General features: G+C 42.9%; 1 protein-coding gene and 1 pseudogene across 2 annotated transcripts in view; both read right to left on the reverse strand.

Moving 5' to 3' along the window:
• Positions 1-17,802, reverse strand: part of LOC126161414 (prohormone-2-like) — a 297,507-nt gene that overhangs the window by 145,049 nt on the left and 134,656 nt on the right. The gene's annotated exons all lie outside the window — the stretch shown is intronic.
• LOC126163615 (5S ribosomal RNA) lies at positions 2,874-2,991 on the reverse strand (annotated as a pseudogene).

The following is a 17,802-nucleotide window of genomic DNA, read 5'->3' on the forward strand; positions in this document are numbered from 1 at the left end:
AGTTGGTGGTAATAATACATGCTCTACATCCTCGGCGAAGATCGGATTTCGAAATTTAGTGAGCAGCCCCTTCCGTTTAGCGCGTCGTCCATCAAACTTTCTATGACATTTGTAACGCTCTCGCGATGGCAAAATGTACCAGTCACGAATCTTGCCGCTCTTCTTTGGACCTTCTGAATCTCTTGAATCAGGCCCAACTGTTAAGGGTCCGATAAAGACGAACAATACTCTAAGACTGGACGAACTAACGTATTATAAGCAATTTCCTTTGTTGAACGACTGCATCGCTTCAGGATACTACCAATAAACCGCAATCTAGAGTTCGCCTTGCCCGTTACTTGTGTAATGTGATCAATCCATTTGTTATCATTTCGAATAGTCACACCCAGATACTTGACGGATGTTACCACTTCCAAAGACTGGGAATTTATTTTGTACTCGTACATTAATGGGGATTTTCGTCTTGTTACACGCAGTAGGTTACACTTACTAATACTGAGAAATAACTGCCAGTCATTACACCACGCACTTATTTTCTGCAAATCCTCATTGATTCGTTCACAACTTTCGTGTGATACTACTTTCATGTAAACTACAGCATCATCGTCAAACAGTCTAATGCCGCTGTCAATACCATCAACCAGATCGTTTATGTAAATCGCAAAAAGCAGTGGACCTATTACGCTGCCCTGGGGCACACCTGAAGTTACGCTTGTTTCTGTTGAAATCACCCCATTCAGGACGTGATACTGCTCTCTGTCTGTTAGAAAACTTACTATCCAACCGCATATATTATCGGATAGACCGTAAGCGCGCACTTTTTGGAGCAAGCGACTATGCGGAACTGAGTCGAACGTCTCAAGAAAGTCGATAAATATGGTTAGCATGGTTAGCAAGACGCAGTACAACGTAAGTATCGTAAACCATAACTATCTTTTCGTTTCTCAAACATTTCGTTATAACACGGGGTACAGAAAATAATGTTCCTGTGACACCTCCATCTGATGATGAGCGTACAGTGGCTCGGAAACTAATTAATGGCACAAAAAATCATTTCAAATTCAAAAAGCAACTGCTTGCATATTACACCTACTTGAATCAAAAGCTTGTTTAGATTACCGAACAGCTTTACGTAAATAACAAAAGGTAAGTACCGTCTTCTTAATTTGATCCTTTCTGTTGATTGTCTTTTCCTGAAGGCAGATGACGTGTCTACGTAATTAAATACACTCCTGGAAATGGAAAAAAGAACACATTGACACCGGTGTGTCAGACCCACCATACTTGCTCCGGACACTGCGAGAGGGCTGTACAAGCAATGATCACACGCACGGCACAGCGGACACACCAGGAACCGCGGTGTTGGCCGTCGAATGGCGCTAGCTGCGCAGCATTTGTGCACCGCCGCCGTCAGTGTCAGCCAGTTTGCCGTGGCATACGGAGCTCCATCGCAGTCTTTAACACTGGTAGCATGCCGCGACAGCGTGGACGTGAACCGTATGTGCAGTTGACGGACTTTGAGCGAGGGCGTATAGTGGGCATGCGGGAGGCCGGGTGGACGTACCGCCGAATTGCTCAACACGTGGGGCGTGAGGTCTCCACAGTACATCGATGTTGTCGCCAGTGGTCGGCGGAAGGTGCACGTGCCCGTCGACCTGGGACCGGACCGCAGCGACGCACGGATGCACGCCAAGACCGTAGGATCCTACGCAGTGCCGTAGGGGACCGCACCGCCACTTCCCAGCAAATTAGGGACACTGTTGCTCCTGGGGTATCGGCGAGGACCATTCGCAACCGTCTCCATGAAGCTGGGCTACGGTCCCGCACACCGTTAGGCCGTCTTCCGCTCACGCCCCAACATCGTGCAGCCCGCCTCCAGTGGTGTCGCGACAGGCGTGAATGGAGGGACGAATGGAGACGTGTCGTCTTCAGCGATGAGAGTCGCTTCTGCCTTGGTGCCAATGATGGTCGTATGCGTGTTTGGCGCCGTGCAGGTGAGCGTCACAATCAGGACTGCATACGACCGAGGCACACAGGGCCAACACCCAGCATCATGGTGTGGGGAGCGATCTCCTACACTGGCCGTACACCACTGGTGATCGTCGAGGGGACACTGAATAGTGCACGGTACATCCAAACCGTCATCGAACCCATCGTTCTACCATTCCTAGACCGGCAAGGGAACTTGCTGTTCCAACAGGACAATACACGTCCGCATGTATCCCGTGCCACCCAATGTGCTCTAGAAGGTGTAAGTCAACTACCCTGGCCAGCAAGATCTCCGGATCTGTCCCCCATTGAGCATGTTTGGGACTGGATGAAGCGTCGTCTCACGCGGTCTGCACGTCCAGCACGAACGCTGGTCCAACTGAGGCGCCAGGTGGAAATGGCATGGCAAGCCGTTCCACAGGACTACATCCAGCATCTCTACGATCGTCTCCATGGGAGAATAGCAGCCTGCATTGCTGCGAAAGGTGGATATACACTGTACTAGTGCCGACATTGTGCATGCTCTGTTGCCTGTGTCTATGTGCCTGTGGTTCTGTCAGTGTGATCATGTGATGTATCTGACCCCAGGAATGTGTCAATAAAGTTTCCCCTTCCTGGGACAATGAATTCACGGTGTTCTTATTTCAATTTCCAGGAGTGTATACTAAAAACTAAACTCCTCCCGAACAGGCCATGAAGGCCCAACGGTACCGACCGGCCGCCTTGTCATCCTCAGCCCACAGGCGTCAATGGATGCGGATATGGAGGGGCATGTGGTCAGCACACCACTCTCCCGGCCGTATGTCAGTCTACGAGACCGGAGCCGCTACTTCTCAAACAAGTAGCTCCTCAGTTTGCCTCACAAGGGCTGAGTGCACCCCGCTTGCCAACAGCGCTCGACATACCGGATGGTCACCCATCCAAGTGCTAGCCCAGCCCGACGGGGCTTAAGTTCGGTGATCTGACCGGAACCGGTATTACCACTGCGGTAAGGCCGTTGGCATTAAATATACTACCATTCTTTTAAGTATGACAGTCTTGATTTAAAAAAAGTCAAAAACAGCTGTGATAATAAGTGGGGCCATTGTTATCGGCATTATCTCTTTCTCCTATTTTAAGAAGATACTTCTCTAACGAGTATTTTAATCCAGAAACAATAATTGGACTTCTTCCTCCGTAAGTAAAGGAGCTACCGCTGAGGTTTCCGGGTATTGTGGTCGACGGTAGTCGAGCAGCCTTTGACGCTGGCGTAGCCCAACACCGCCCAGTGCTCGGTGTGAACTTGGTGATAATCTGCTGCTCGCGCACAGCGGCCGGAGGGTCTGCTTACACTTTGAAACTGAGCACGCCAAGCCGCGCTCGGTGTTGCCGGCAAACTTCCTAACAGTTGCTCCGGGAAAATTACGTCCCAGCTGAGCCCAAAAGCCGAGAAACTTCCGCAACAGCTTTCGGCATCATAGTTGTCCTCACCTCACTTCCTCTAAGTATACGGCACTGTTTCGCTGAAATATGACCGACCTCAGCACAGACGCAAAACCTGCTATGAGCTACACTTGGTTGCCTCTTCTCAGTATACCAGTTCACATAGCTGTTCGGTTTCTCATACACTTAAAGGTATAAAAATTGGTTCCCAAGAATTGAAGGACAGAAGAATTATTGTTACGTATGCACAATGATCCGAAAATGCTTCATATTTTTCTTTTAAAAAATTATTATTACTACCTAATAACTTACATGTCCCCCCCCATGAACCATGGACCTTGCCGTTGGTGGGGAGGCTTGCGTGCCTCAGCGATACAGATGGCCGTACCGTAGGTGCAACCACAACGAAGGGGTATCTGTTGAGAGGCCAGACAAACATGTGGTTCCTGAAGAGGGGCAGCAGCCTTTTCAGTAGTTGCAGGGGCAACAGTCTGGATGATTGACTGATCTGGCCTTGTAACATTAACCAAAACGGCCTTACTGTGCTGGTACTGCGAACGGCTGAAAGCAAGGGGAAACTACAGCCGTAATTTTTCCCGAGGACATGCAGCTCTACTGTATGATTAAATGATGATGGTGTCCTCTTGGGTAAAATATTCCGGAGGTAAAATAGTCCCCCATTCGGATCTCCGGGAGGGGACTACTCAAGAGGACGTCGTTATCAGGAGAAAGAAAACTGGCGTTCTACGGATCGGAGCGTGGAATGTCAGATCACTTAATCGGGCAGGTAGGTTAGAAAATTTAAAAAGGGAGATGGATAGGTTAAAGTTAGATATAGTGGGAATTAGTGAAGTTCGGTGGCAGGAGGAACAAGACTTTTGGTCAGGTGATTACAGGGTTATAAATACAAAATCAAATAGGGGTAATGCAGGAGTAGGTTAAATAATGAATAAAAAAATAGGAGTGCGGGTTAGCTACTACAAACAGCATAGTGAACGCATTATTGTGGCCAAGATAGACACAAAGCCCATGCCTACTACAGTAGTACAAGTTTATATGCCAACTAGCTCTGCAGATGATGAAGAAATAGATGAAATGTATGACGAGATAAAAGAAATTATTCAGGTAGTGAAGGGAGACGAAAATTTAATAGTGATGGGTGACTGGAATTCGTCAGTAGGAAAAGGGAGAGAAGGAAACATAGTAGGTGAATATGGATTGGGGGGAAGGAATGAAAGAGGAAGCCGCCTTGTAGAATTTTGCACAGAGCATAACTTAATCATAGCTAACACTTGGTTCAAGAGTCATGAAAGGAGGCTGTATACATGGAAGAAGCCTGGAGATACTGACAGGTTTCAGATAGATTATATAATGGTAAGACAGAGATTTGGGAACCAGGTTTTAAATTGTAAGACATTTCCTGGGGCAGATGTAGATTCTGACCACAATCTATTGGTTATGAACTGCAGATTGAAACTGAAGAAACTGCAAAAAGGTGGGAATTTAAGGAGATGGGACCTGGATAAACTGAAAGAACCAGAGGTTGTAGAGAGTTTCAGGGAGAGCATTAGGGAACAATTGACAGGAATGGGGGAAAGAAATACAGTAGAAGAAGAATGGGTAGCTCTGAGGGATGAAGTGGTGAAGGCAGCAGACGATCAAGTAGGTAAAAAGACGCGGGCTAATAGAAATCCTTGGGTAACAGAAGAAATATTGAATTTAATTGATGAAAGGAGAAAATATAAAAATGCAGTAAATGAAGCAGGCAAAAAGGAATACAAACGTCTCAAAAATGAAATCGACAGGAAGTGCAAAATGGCTAAGCAGGGATGGCTAGAGGACAAATGTAAGGATGTAGAGGCTTGTCTCACTAGGGGTAAGATAGATACTGCCTACAGGAAAATTAAAGAGACCTTTGGAGAGAAGAGAACCACTTGTATGAATATCAAGAGCTCAGATGGCAACCCAGTTCTAAGCAAAGAAGGGAAAGCAGAAAGGTGGAAGGAGTATATAGAGGGTTTATACAAGGGCGATGTACTTGAGGACAATATTATGGAAATGGAAGAGGATGTAGATGAAGATGAAATGGGAGATAAGATACTGCGTGAAGAGTTTGACAGAGCACTGAAAGACCTGAGTCAAAACAAGGCCCCGGGAGTAGACAACATTCCATTTGAACTACTGATGGCCTCAGGAGAGCCAGTCATGACAAAACTCTACCATCTGGTGAGCACGATGTATGAGACAGGCGAAATACCCTCAGACTTTAAGAAGAATATAATAATTCCAATCCCAAAGAAAGCAGGTGTTGACAGATGTGAAAGTTACCGAACTATCAGTTTAATAAGTCACAGCTGCAAAATACTAACGCGAATTCTTTACAGACGAATGGAAAAACTGGTAGAAGCCGACCTCGGGGAAGATCAGTTTGGATTCCGTAGAAATGTTGGAACACGTGAGGCAATACTGACCTTACGACTTATCTTGGAAGAAAGATTAAGAAAAGGCAAACCTACGTTTCTAGCATTTGTAGACTTAGAGAAAGCTTTTGACAATGTTGACTGGAATACTCTCTTTCAAATTCTGAAGGTGGCAGGGGTAAAATACAGGGAGCGAAAGGCTATTTACAATTTGTACAGAAACCAGATGGCAGTTATAAGAGTCGAGGGGCACGAAAGGGAAGCAGTGATTGGGAAAGGAGTGAGACAGGGTTGTAGCCTCTCCCCGATGTTATTCAATCTGTATATTGAGCAAGCAGTAAAGGAAACAAAAGAAAAATTCGGAGTAGGTATTAAAATTCATGGAGAAGAAGTAAAAACTTTGAGGTTCGCCGATGACATTGTAATTCTGTCAGAGACAGCAAAGGACTTGGAAGAGCAGTTGAACGGAATGGACAGTGTCTTGAAAGGAGGATATAAGATGAACATCAACAAAAGCAAAACGAGGATAATGGAATGTAGTCAAATTAAGTCGGGTGATGCTGAGGGAATTAGATTAGGAAATGAGACACTTAAAGTAGTAAAGGAGTTTTGCTATTTAGGGAGTAAAATAACCGATGATGGTCGAAGTAGAGAGGATATAAAATGTAGACTGGCAATGGCAAGGAAAGCGTTTCTGAAGAAGAGAAATTTGTTAACATCGAATATAGATTTAGGTGTCAGGAAGTCGTTTCTGAAAGTATTTGTATGGAGTGTAGCCATGTATGGAAGTGAGACATGGACGATAACTAGTTTGGACAAGAAGAGAATAGAAGCTTTCGAAATGTGGTGCTACAGAAGAATGCTGAAGATTAGATGGGTAGATCACGTAACTAATGAGGAGGTATTGAATAGGATTGGGGAGAAGAGAAGTTTGTGGCACAACTTGACTAGAAGAAGGGATCGGTTGGTAGGACATGTTCTGCGCCATCGAGGGATCACAAATTTAGCATTGGAGGGCAGCGTGGAGGGTAAAAATCGTAGAGGGAGACCAAGAGATCAATACACTAAGCAGATTCAGAAGGATGTAGGTTGCAGTAGGTACTGGGAGATGAAGAAGCTTGCACAGGATAGAGTAGCATGGAGAGCTGCATCAAACCAGTCTCAGGACTGAAGACCACAACAACAACAACAACTTACATGTGACGACACTGATGCTAGTAGAATGAAGTGCGGCGGTGTCTTACAACTTAAGATGGTTTATGCATTTTTTTTTCTTTTTTATCCAGGAATCAGGTACTAACAAGGTGCTGACACTATGCATATATATCCGCTCTTGGGTTGTAGTTAGATAGAGGTTCGTTGTTGTCAGTTACAGCAATGGTTACGAAAGATAAATGGAATATACGCAGGAGGAATGCCAGAATGCTGAAGACTTCACGCTCGTCTGATGCGCTTGTCAGTGATTATCTTATGAGCACGGTGAACGTCCGAAAACAATTCTCACCGACCAGACCGCAACTACACATGTCTTATCACAAGGACTTTCTTTATGAAACCGAACGCGGGTACCTTAGCGGTCTAGCATGTGGTCTGGCGCAAACAATCAACGTTTTCCCGAATGTCATCGAGAGTTGACGGTCGAGTCAGTATACTCCTATATTATATAGTACATTATACGCTGTCGTATCCGATGTCGCTTAGGCACACCTTACCGTTGGTTCTCTGCACTCGGTCCGGCTCCTGGTGGGGGGGAGGGGTGAGAAATGTTTTGATTTCAAATACCTCTTTCAAGTTATTGTGAGGTTACAAGGGATACTGTAATAGTATAACTAATTTGCTGGATGTGGTAATGTTTACTGTGGAAGAACAATTGGGGTATAGCAACCACAAGTCAATATATTTATGGAGTCACCTTCTTGATAAAGAGAGGAGGCAGCATTTAACAGTTTCACATTGAATTACTTAGTTACGTAATTGCCTATGTCTCAGTGCATAACTTGGTACATATGTTAATAATGTAAGGTGTGCTTGTCTTGCTATTAATTGGACTTGCTGGGTATCTGATCACTGAAATAGGAGTGCTCCACAAACATAAGAGCTCTTCAAAATCGTTCAAAACTCATATTTAAAGCATAGTAGCAGGGATAATATTTTGGACATTAAAGAACATGTTTTATACAAAAGTTAAGTCGTAAGGATGTTTGAGAACCTCTGCATAATAAGTTATTGTCTTTTATTGTGAAGGTACTGTTCAGTTTTCGATCTATGTAGAGCAAAATGAGTATTCCGTATGCCACACCTTTTAGGCAAAGACGTGATTAAACAAAATAAGAGGGGCGAAACTGCTAAAAAGTGGAGTGCCCTTAAATATGTAAATAATCTGATGATTGTCTACAAAATAATATAAGGTTTTTAGTGTTACGTATTTTAATATTGTAACGGGACAAAGGTCGTGGTCTTTTGATCGTGGTCCGTCGTTGCGGTAAGGTCGGTGCGGCTAAGAGCCGCCGACATAGTATCACGTGGCCATCAGTTTTTTTTTTTGTGGATGTGATTTAGTAAAATAAAAACGTTTGTAAGTAGGCTGTTTATGTTTTCTTTATGTAAGTTTGCTGTTTATGTTTTTTATTGGCAACGTTACATAGCACTCTATATGAAAATCACTGGCTGTGCTGTGTGCAGTATGTGGCTAGTTTGCATTGTTGTCTGCCATTGTTGTCATGAACTGCTATAGCTGGATGCGAACAGCGCGTAGCGCTGGGCAGTTGGAGGTGAGCCGCCAGCAGTGGTGGACGTGGGGAGAGAGATGGCGGAGTTTTGATAATCTGTAAGACTGAATGTCAATTATGAATATTAAGGTAAATACATTGTTTGTTCTCTATTAATATCTTTCATTTGCTAACTATCCCTATCAGTAGTTAGTACCTTCAGTGGTTTGAATCTTTTATTTAGCTGGCAGTAGTGGCGCTCGCTGTTTTGCAGTAGCTTGAGTAGCGAAGATTTTTGTGAGGTAAGTGATTTGTAAAAGGTATAGGTTAAAGTTAGTCAGGGCCATTGTTTTGTAGGGGTTATTGAAAGTCAGATTGCGTTGCGCTAAATAATATTGTGTGTCAGGTTAAGCACAGGCTTGTATAATTGTTCTAAGTGGACGTTTCACATGTAAAATTGTTCAAAGGGGACGTTTCACGTTTTCATTCTAAACTTTTGTCGGTGTAAATGATTTGTGAACGATCGTGATTTAGACAAATACTTGAATTCATTCACTGCTCTACTTAAGCTGGCTATTTACTCAACATAGGGCGCGAATGCAACTGTGCACAACTGAACCCCTTTTGCAGACGAGTCATGATAAAAGGTTGTTTACAAGCCCGAGTGAAGTTGCATTATGAAGGTAGCAGAGACAAAATGCAGGAACCGAACTGCTATCTACAACTTGTACAAAAACCGGACAGCAGTTGTAAGAGTCGGAGGGCGTGAAAGACAAACATTCGTTTGAGAAGGGAGTGAGACAGGGTAGTAGCCTATCCTCGATGTTACTCAATGAAACAGAAGGTCTCGGTTGATATTATAGTTTCTGAGGTATCAAGGAACAGATGGTTTGGTATGGAGGCACGTTTGATGAAAAAACTGTAGAGAGAGACCTAGGGTTAACAAGGGTAAGCAGGTTGGAATGTATGGAGGTCGTAGTCTTTATGCAGAGATGAAGAGGCTTGCACAGGATAGACTCACGTGGAGAGCGTTAAATGAGTCTTTGGACTGCCGGCAAAGGGGATGAAGATTTTTACTGCTGGTTGTTGTCAAAAATCATTTTCTTGTCGCCCGTGTTAAGTTAAACATCTTCCTGATCATCCTCTAAATCTGCCGCGCAGTAACAAATATGTTTGAAAAGGCCGCGCGCAGAATACAGGTTCTTTTTTTTGGGGGGGGGGGGGGTTGGGGGGAGTTGTCTTGATGCTCGATTCCTATTTGATGAGATAAAACAAATTTGGTTTAGCCCGCACCCGCAACCATTTGTACAGCCATTCGAAAACTGTCTTACTATAGCTATGTTACAGTAGCGACGAACCGGCGCTGGCGCCCAGGCAAATGGTGCAAATCGATTAATTCCTATCGCAAGGGATTTTAATTGGGCAGGAATTAGTACAGATGGAACCATCTGTATGTACACTGTTCGGATTTTACACGTAAAAACATGCAGGAAACCTGATTTTTCTAGGTGGCTTTTGAAGCGAGTCACATCTATGCTTTAAACTTGCACGAATCGGTTCAACCTTTACACGAAGGTAGCTAAATGGACAAACTCAAAACGAATTTTTTTTATCCAGTAATCTTTATCCATTGTCGAGATATGATGGTTTAAAGTCGAACTACATGTGGCACTTAAAATCCGTTCATATGTGAATTTAATGCACGGGAACGGTTTAAAGTCATTTAAATAAATAAAAACTGCATTCTGAAGGGAAAATTGAAAACTCGCTTTCATCTAGCTTCATTCGGATCTTACATGTAAAAACAAGTTTTTTTTAATTTTTTCTAGCGCCAGTTTTTATGTGCAAGAAACACGTTTTTTCTGGTAAGTTTTGAAGCGCGCCATTTCTGTAATTTAAACTCGTACGAACTGGTTCATCCTTGCACGAAGATAGATGAATGGATAAAGTGAAAACGAAATTTTTCCAACCAGTAATCTTTACCCGTTGTCGAGAAACGCTGGTTTAAATTCAAGCTAAAGATAACACGTGAATTTCGTTCTTACGTGAACTGAAGGCCCGGAAAAAGTTTAAAGTGAATGAAATTAATAAAAAATTCATTTTTTATATAATTGAAAACTCCCAGTCGAAAATCGAGGTTCATTCAGATTTTACTCGTACGTGTAAAAAACAGTTTTTTTTTTTGCCGCTTCTGTGTTTCAAACTTGGGAAATTTTGTTGAAATTTTGTAAGTAGGCTGACAGATACATGTAGTTGAAGGTTGTGCTGCTGTTTTGTGAAAGTTTTATCCATTACCATGATATAGCGGTCTAGAGTTGCACACAAGATGGCCGTAAAGTCTTCAAATACTTCTATGCTATCTTGTAGAGAATTTAGCTTCGGACAAAACAAGTATAAGTTGGTCTTATTTTATTTTGAATACATTGTTTCGCAGTTATTATTATTATTTCAGCCAATCAGACTCACAATTAATTAGTATTGGTTGTTGCAACATTTCGCGATTAGGTAAAATTTGGGAACCAGAATGAAATATGCTCCTATCGCAGCACAAAAAAGGCGAATATGTCTTGGGCAGAGTTAGGTATGCAAAAGAAATGAACTAGCTTTCCGTCTTATCTGCCAGCTTCAAAGATATTTAACTCAAAACAGCCTGACATATTCGCGCTTTTTTTACAAATTAACCCTCGTTCCCTAGCGCAGTGAGCTCTCTTACCTGCAAGAAGTTGGCACGCCTGCAACTCGCAATTTATACGCCACAGTCCCTGATCCTGTGCTCAAAACCCCGAAGATTTGCCGGGCGTAGTGAACAATATACAGGGTGATTATAATTGAAGTTAATCTTTCAAAACGCTATAGAAATAACACCACTGGTCAAAAAATGGTTCAAATGGGTCTGAGCACTATGGGACTTAACATTTATGGTCATCAGTCCCCTAGAACTTAGAATTACTTAAACCTAACTAACCTAAGGACATCACACAACACCCAGTCATCACGAGGCAGAGAATATCCCTGACCCCGCCGGGAATCGAACCCGGGAACCCGGGCGTGGGAAGCGTGAACGCTAGCGCACGACCACCGGACACCACTGGTCAGAATGACGCCAAATTGCAACGGAATACTATCAGAGAAGGGGAAAAATGTATGGCAGAAGAAAAAAAATAGTGTGAAAATTGATCAATAGGTGGCGCTGTATGTGTCAGAATACGTAAATGAAAACACTTGTCATGCGCACGACCCACTGAACTTGATATAAACACGCCGGGTACACGGCTGTTCCTTCTTTCGCGTCTGCGACGTTCGCCATGACTGTCTCAATGCAGGATCGCGCTCTGTTTGTAAAGCTCTAATACAAGAGTGATGACAGTGCACACGTCACTCTGCAGAAATTCCGGACACTGAGGGGTTTGAAAAAAGGCGTTGGTCCAGTGACTGCCGTGGGTCTGGAGAAAATGATTCGGAAATTCGAAAAGACGAGTTCTGTTGGTGTGCAATCTAGTAGAGCGCGGAAACGAATTGATTCGACGACCGTGGAAGCAGTGGCCACAGCAGTGCAGGGGGAGACGAGTGGTGGTGTGCAAACGTGTAGTGCACGGAGAATTGCCGGAACATTGGAGATACTCGTGAGCACGGTACGTAAAATCCTACGAAACATCCGTCTTTGCCATCCATTCAAAATTAGCCATGTGCACGAGTTGCTTCCTTTTGACCTGCCAGCAAGAGAGGCCGTTGCTTTAGAATTTCTTGCTCGCATGGAAGTGGATAATCATTGGCCATGGAAGATTCTGTGGACAGACGAAGCCCACTTCCATCTGACAGGACATGTCAATACACAGAACTGTCGAATATGGGCAACGGAAAATCCACACGCAAATCAACCAGTACCACTTCATCCTGAAAAGGTCACTGTGTGGTGCGGGGTTACGGCATCATTTATCATAGGGTCCTATTTTTTCGAAGAGACAGGATCTTCCGGCCCTGTTACATGTATCGTCACTGGTAAGCGCAATTAGTGTCTTTTGCGGAACCACGTCATTCCAGCTCTCCAACAGCGTGGATGTGTGGGTGGGATCATTTTTATACAAGATGGCGCACCTCCGCACATTGCAAATCCAGTTAAGCAGCTGCTGAAGCACCATTTCGGAAATGCTAGAATTATCAGCCGCCATTTCCCTACAGCCTGGCCGCCCCAATCACCTGATCTTAATCCGTGTGACTTCTGCCTGTGGGGCTATATGAAAGATGTTGTGTTAAGTGTTCCGACTGCAAACTTAGCTACACTGAAGGCACGCATTGCGCAACAAATTCTGAACGTGACCCCGAAAACACTTCGATCAGTTGTGGAACATGCTGTTTCTCGATTTCAACTTGTTGCAGTAAACGGTGGACAGCATAATGAAAATGTTTTGCGCTATCACACGGAAATTAATGATTCGATTTGATTTTGATTGATGCTTTTTATGCGGTTTTTGGCCTCAGGACAATTAAAAACCAATGTGATTGACGCTTTTTATGCGGATTTTGGTCTCAGGACCATTGAAAACCGATTTTTGCCACCTGATGTGATATGACCTTTCCGTGGTGGATGGGCTTACGTTACTAACAGTATCACACCTCCACACCCATGCGCATTGAGTAGTACAGTTTGTTTAACGTCAAACGTACATCTTAGGTATTGTTATATGATTCATTTGTCATTTGTAGTCGACCAGTATTAAATTATGATGCTTATAGCACTATCTATTGCTACGTTTTGTAACTATTTATTTTTCTCCTGCCTTAAGTTTTCCCCCTTCACCAACATATTCCGTTGCAATTTGACGTCATTCTGACCAGTGGTGTTATTTCTCTAGCGGTCTGAAATTCAACTTTAATTACAATCACCCTGTACAATAGCATGTGGCTGAAGAGAATATATGTGCCGGCCGCGGTGGCCATGCGGTTCTAGGCGCTGTAGTCCGGAACCGCGAGACTGCTACGGTCGCAGGTTCGAATCCTACCTCGGGCATGGATGTGTGTGATGTCCTTAGGTTAGTTAGGTTTAAGTAGTTCTAAGTTCTAGGGGACTGCTGACCTCAGATGTAAGTCCCATAGTGCTCAGAGCCAATAGAATATATGTAACAGCTAAAAAAAGTTTTTCTTGGGGGATAAAATTTATGATTGTGCATTTTTCCTGGAGGACACTTTTTTTTTTTTAATTTTTGGATGGGGTATTCGATTTGCTCCCTGAGGAGGCCATTTCTCTCCCAAACACCTCCCTCCACATTATACGTATGATGGTGTGTGTAAGAACAAATTTATGTGCTTTTAGAGAATGGAATGTGTCTACAGTAGAAAGTATCCAGGAATGGGAACACACCTTTAATAATAAATATTCCAGAGTGGGAATGCATGCATCGTAAACGTTAATGACACTATGCGTTATATTGCACGACCACAAAAACTACGTTGAACGACGCTACTGCATGTGTCATGTTATATGACATGACACGATGCATTATATTACATGACATGGGTACTTATACAGGAAAGTAAAAAAAGCGTGAATATGCCAAGATGTCTTGATTTAAATGCTTTTCAGCCTGACAGATAAGCCGAAAAGGTTCCCTTCTTTTACATCAGTAGCTCTGCCCAGGACACATTCGCATTTTTCGTTCTGGTTTATGTCTAAACTAATAATAGAAATGTAAAACCGTCGTGTCTACACGTTGAAAACATTAGTCAAAAACTGTCTGTGGGTGATGTAGGTTCAAAAAATGGCTCTGAGCACTATGGGACATAACATCTGAGGTCATCAGTCCCCTAGAACTTAGAACTACTTAAACCTAACTAACCTAAGGACATCACACACATCCATGCCCGAGGCAGGATTCGAACCTGCGACCGTAGCAGTCTCGCGGTTCCGGACTACAGCGCCTAGAACCGCATGGCCACCGCGGCCGGCGTGATGTAGGGGATGTAACAGAATACAATAAGGCTAAACGAGTTTTCATGGGGTTTTCAAAGGGAACCTGAGCGTAGTTTGGGGCAAACTACAGGTTTTAATTCATTTAAATAGGAACATGGAAAAAATATATCGTAATTTAAAGTTTTAGGGATCCGCTCAGCTTAGTAGCTAGATTGTTTACTTAGTGACACGTTCATCATAGCGTGGTACACCAGTACACCAACGAACCAATAGGTGGAGCTGTCAGTTTCTTTTACTTCACTGATAGAAGTGTTTCAGGAAGTTTACCCCGCTGGCAGAATTAAGTGACGCAATCTTACCTTCACGAATACAAACTAACGCTGAATTTACTGGGCTAGGATGCACAGATTTATGCATTTCGCTTTGTATTTTAAAAACTTAGCGAAGTTTCTTTGCTTCTTTCGATAGGATTTATTTGTATTTCACTTCTTGAATCGCAAAAGCGAATTTATTGAGATGGCCTTGTAATTTAGGTGCCTATTCATTATATTTTGATTACGTTTTATTTACAAATAAAGATATTTAGAAAATGGTTGACTGTTTTTCAGTACACCGGAATGGCTAAAAGACGGGAGACTATGTGATCTCAAGAATGCAGTGAAGACCGCGAGGCGAAACTTACGGCAGCTCGAGAACATCAGGCTTTTGGAAACTCCTTCCGAAAGCGAGCCGCGATGTGACTGTGATCGAGAGAGTCATGCGTTATCTCGCTGCTCACTACATACCATAAACAAGTCATCTGGTCATAGACACTTAGTAAAGCCGGAGTGGGTCGCTAGTCAGTGAATAATTATGCTACTATTGTACTCTCACTGAACTCCATATCTCCATTCACTGAATTGGATACGTTTTGCTACGTTTGTTACGACCAGAGTCAAATGGTTCCCTTGACAAGTTGGCTGTCTAACCAAGTCCTTAAGTAATTTCTGGACGATACGTTTAGTACTGTGCCTCATGCTCTGAAACTCTGCATCTTGCAGTCTACAGCTGGCAAACTTAAACGTCCCTACATTTCTGTGGCACGATTGGGAATTTTAAGTGCGATTTTTACGGCTTTCTCTGCAGATTGCCGCCATTTAGATACTTGAAGTGAGTATCAGTTAGAACAATCCGGTTACTTATTGGCATTTAATTCTTTGTGCGATGTAAGTTCGTTTTATAATGCTGACGAGCAAATAAACTAGTCATATTCAACAAAAGGGTGATAATCAATAGTTTCACAGCAGGATGGCAATTGTGATGCTACTGAAGTCAGCACCATTAAAGCGCAGTCACTAAACACAGTTCTCCGAAATTCCTTAACCAAAGAAGACACAGTAAGTATTCCAGAATTGCAGTCAAGAGCGGCTGTCAAGTTCCTTGAAAGGAGATACCTTCGGTGCAGCAAACCAACTTAGTCACTTAACAAGGGCAAACCAGATTGTATACTGATTAGGTTCCTTTCAGAGTATGCCGATGTAACAGCTACATTTTTAGCAATTACATAAAATCGCTCGCCAGACCAAAGATCCGTAACTAAAGACAAGAAAATTACACAGATCACACAAATACACAAGGAAGGAAATAGAAGTAATGCGCTGAATTATAGACTCAAATCAAAAAATGGTTCAAATGGCTCTGAGCACTATGGGACTCAACTGCTGAGGTCATTAGTCCCCTAGAACTTAGAACTAGTTAAACCTAACTAACCTAAGGACATCACAAACATCCATGCCCGAGGCAGGATTCGAACCTGCGACCGTAGCGGTCTTGCGGTTCCAGACTGCAGCGCCTTTAACCGCACGGCCACTTCGGCCGGCATAGACTCAAATCACTGACATCGATTTGTAGTAGGGTTTTGTAACATATAATGTGTTCCTTCATTACGAAAAACCCCAAGGAAAAGATGTATTGGCACGTAAGCAGAAACTATCGTTCTTTTGTAACGCGTCTGCCTATTTATAACGACAGGGGAACTCAAGCTGATTCCATATTTCCAGGTATCCAAAAGACTTTAGACACCGTTTGTCACGACCAGTTTCTAATCAAATTGGGTACCAGAGGATTATCGTCTCAGTCGTTAGATTGAATTTGTGTTTTCCTGTCAGAAAGGTCAGAATTCATAGTAACTGACCGGAAATCGTCTAGTGAAACCGAAGTGATAATTCAAGAAACTGTTGTAGACCTTCTACTGTTCCTAATCTATGTAAGCAATTTAGATGACAATCTAAGCAGCTCTCTTACAGTGTTTGCAGATGATGCTTTCGTTTAGCGTCTAGTAAAGTTATGAGAAGATCAAAACGTATTGCAAAATGATTTAGGCAAGATATCTGCATGGCACGAAACAGTGCCAATTGACCCTAAACAATAAAAAGTATGAGGTCCTCAACATTAGAACTAAAAAACCTTCAATTCTGTTTACACGTTAAATCACACAAATTTAAAATTTGTCGCTTCAACTAAATACTAGGGATTACAATTACAAAGAACGTGAATTTGAACCATCACATGTAAAATATTATGGGGAAAGTGAACAAAAGACTGCGTTTTGTTGGCAGAACATTTAGAATATGCAACAAATTTGCTAGTGAGACCGCCTACACTACGCATGCCCGTCGTCTTCTGGAGTACTGCTGTGTGGTATGGGAGCCTTAACAGCTAGGACTGACGGAGGACATAGAAAAAGTTCTAAAAAGCTCGGTTCATTTAGCGTTCTCGCGAAATACGAGAGAAGGCGCCACAGGTACGACAAGAGAATTGAGGTAAGAATTATCTATTTACATATTTTACACTGACATTAGAGCACTTTATTCAGTCCATATACATTTAAGTATTAATACTAGTTGTAGATTTGGCTTTCCTCTTCTGCTCCCAAAACTTCTTCATCCTTTTCCACCCGGCTGCCCTTTCCTCATCAGTTATGGTGTATTTTTTGCGTGTAAATGTCTTTAGTTTAAATCTCGTGTCACTGTGTTTCAGGATCTTCTTTTCTCTGCCTTCAATTTGTTGCATTGTAAAGCCTAACTCGTCTAAATCATCTTGAGCTTCTTTGAACCCGCTGTTCTCGGACTTACTTTTCCAAAAGTATGTGAACAGTTGTTTCAGTAGCCTGGTTTCTGGTAGTCTGGAAATGTGGCAGAAAAAAGCAAGAATCCTTTTCTGCATTGTGTCAATTGTTGACTCAGTTTCTTGGTATAAAGCTTCGTCAGGTAATAGTCGCCACTGTCCCCCAGCTTGGTATTTTTTGTTTATGACTGTTTTAAAGATTCTTCTGTCTGCCTTCTGTAGTTTGTCTGTTGTTGATTTGGTGTTCATC

Source organism: Schistocerca cancellata, chromosome 2, assembly GCF_023864275.1.
Source record: "Schistocerca cancellata isolate TAMUIC-IGC-003103 chromosome 2, iqSchCanc2.1, whole genome shotgun sequence".
NCBI classification, from domain to species: domain Eukaryota; kingdom Metazoa; phylum Arthropoda; class Insecta; order Orthoptera; family Acrididae; genus Schistocerca; species Schistocerca cancellata.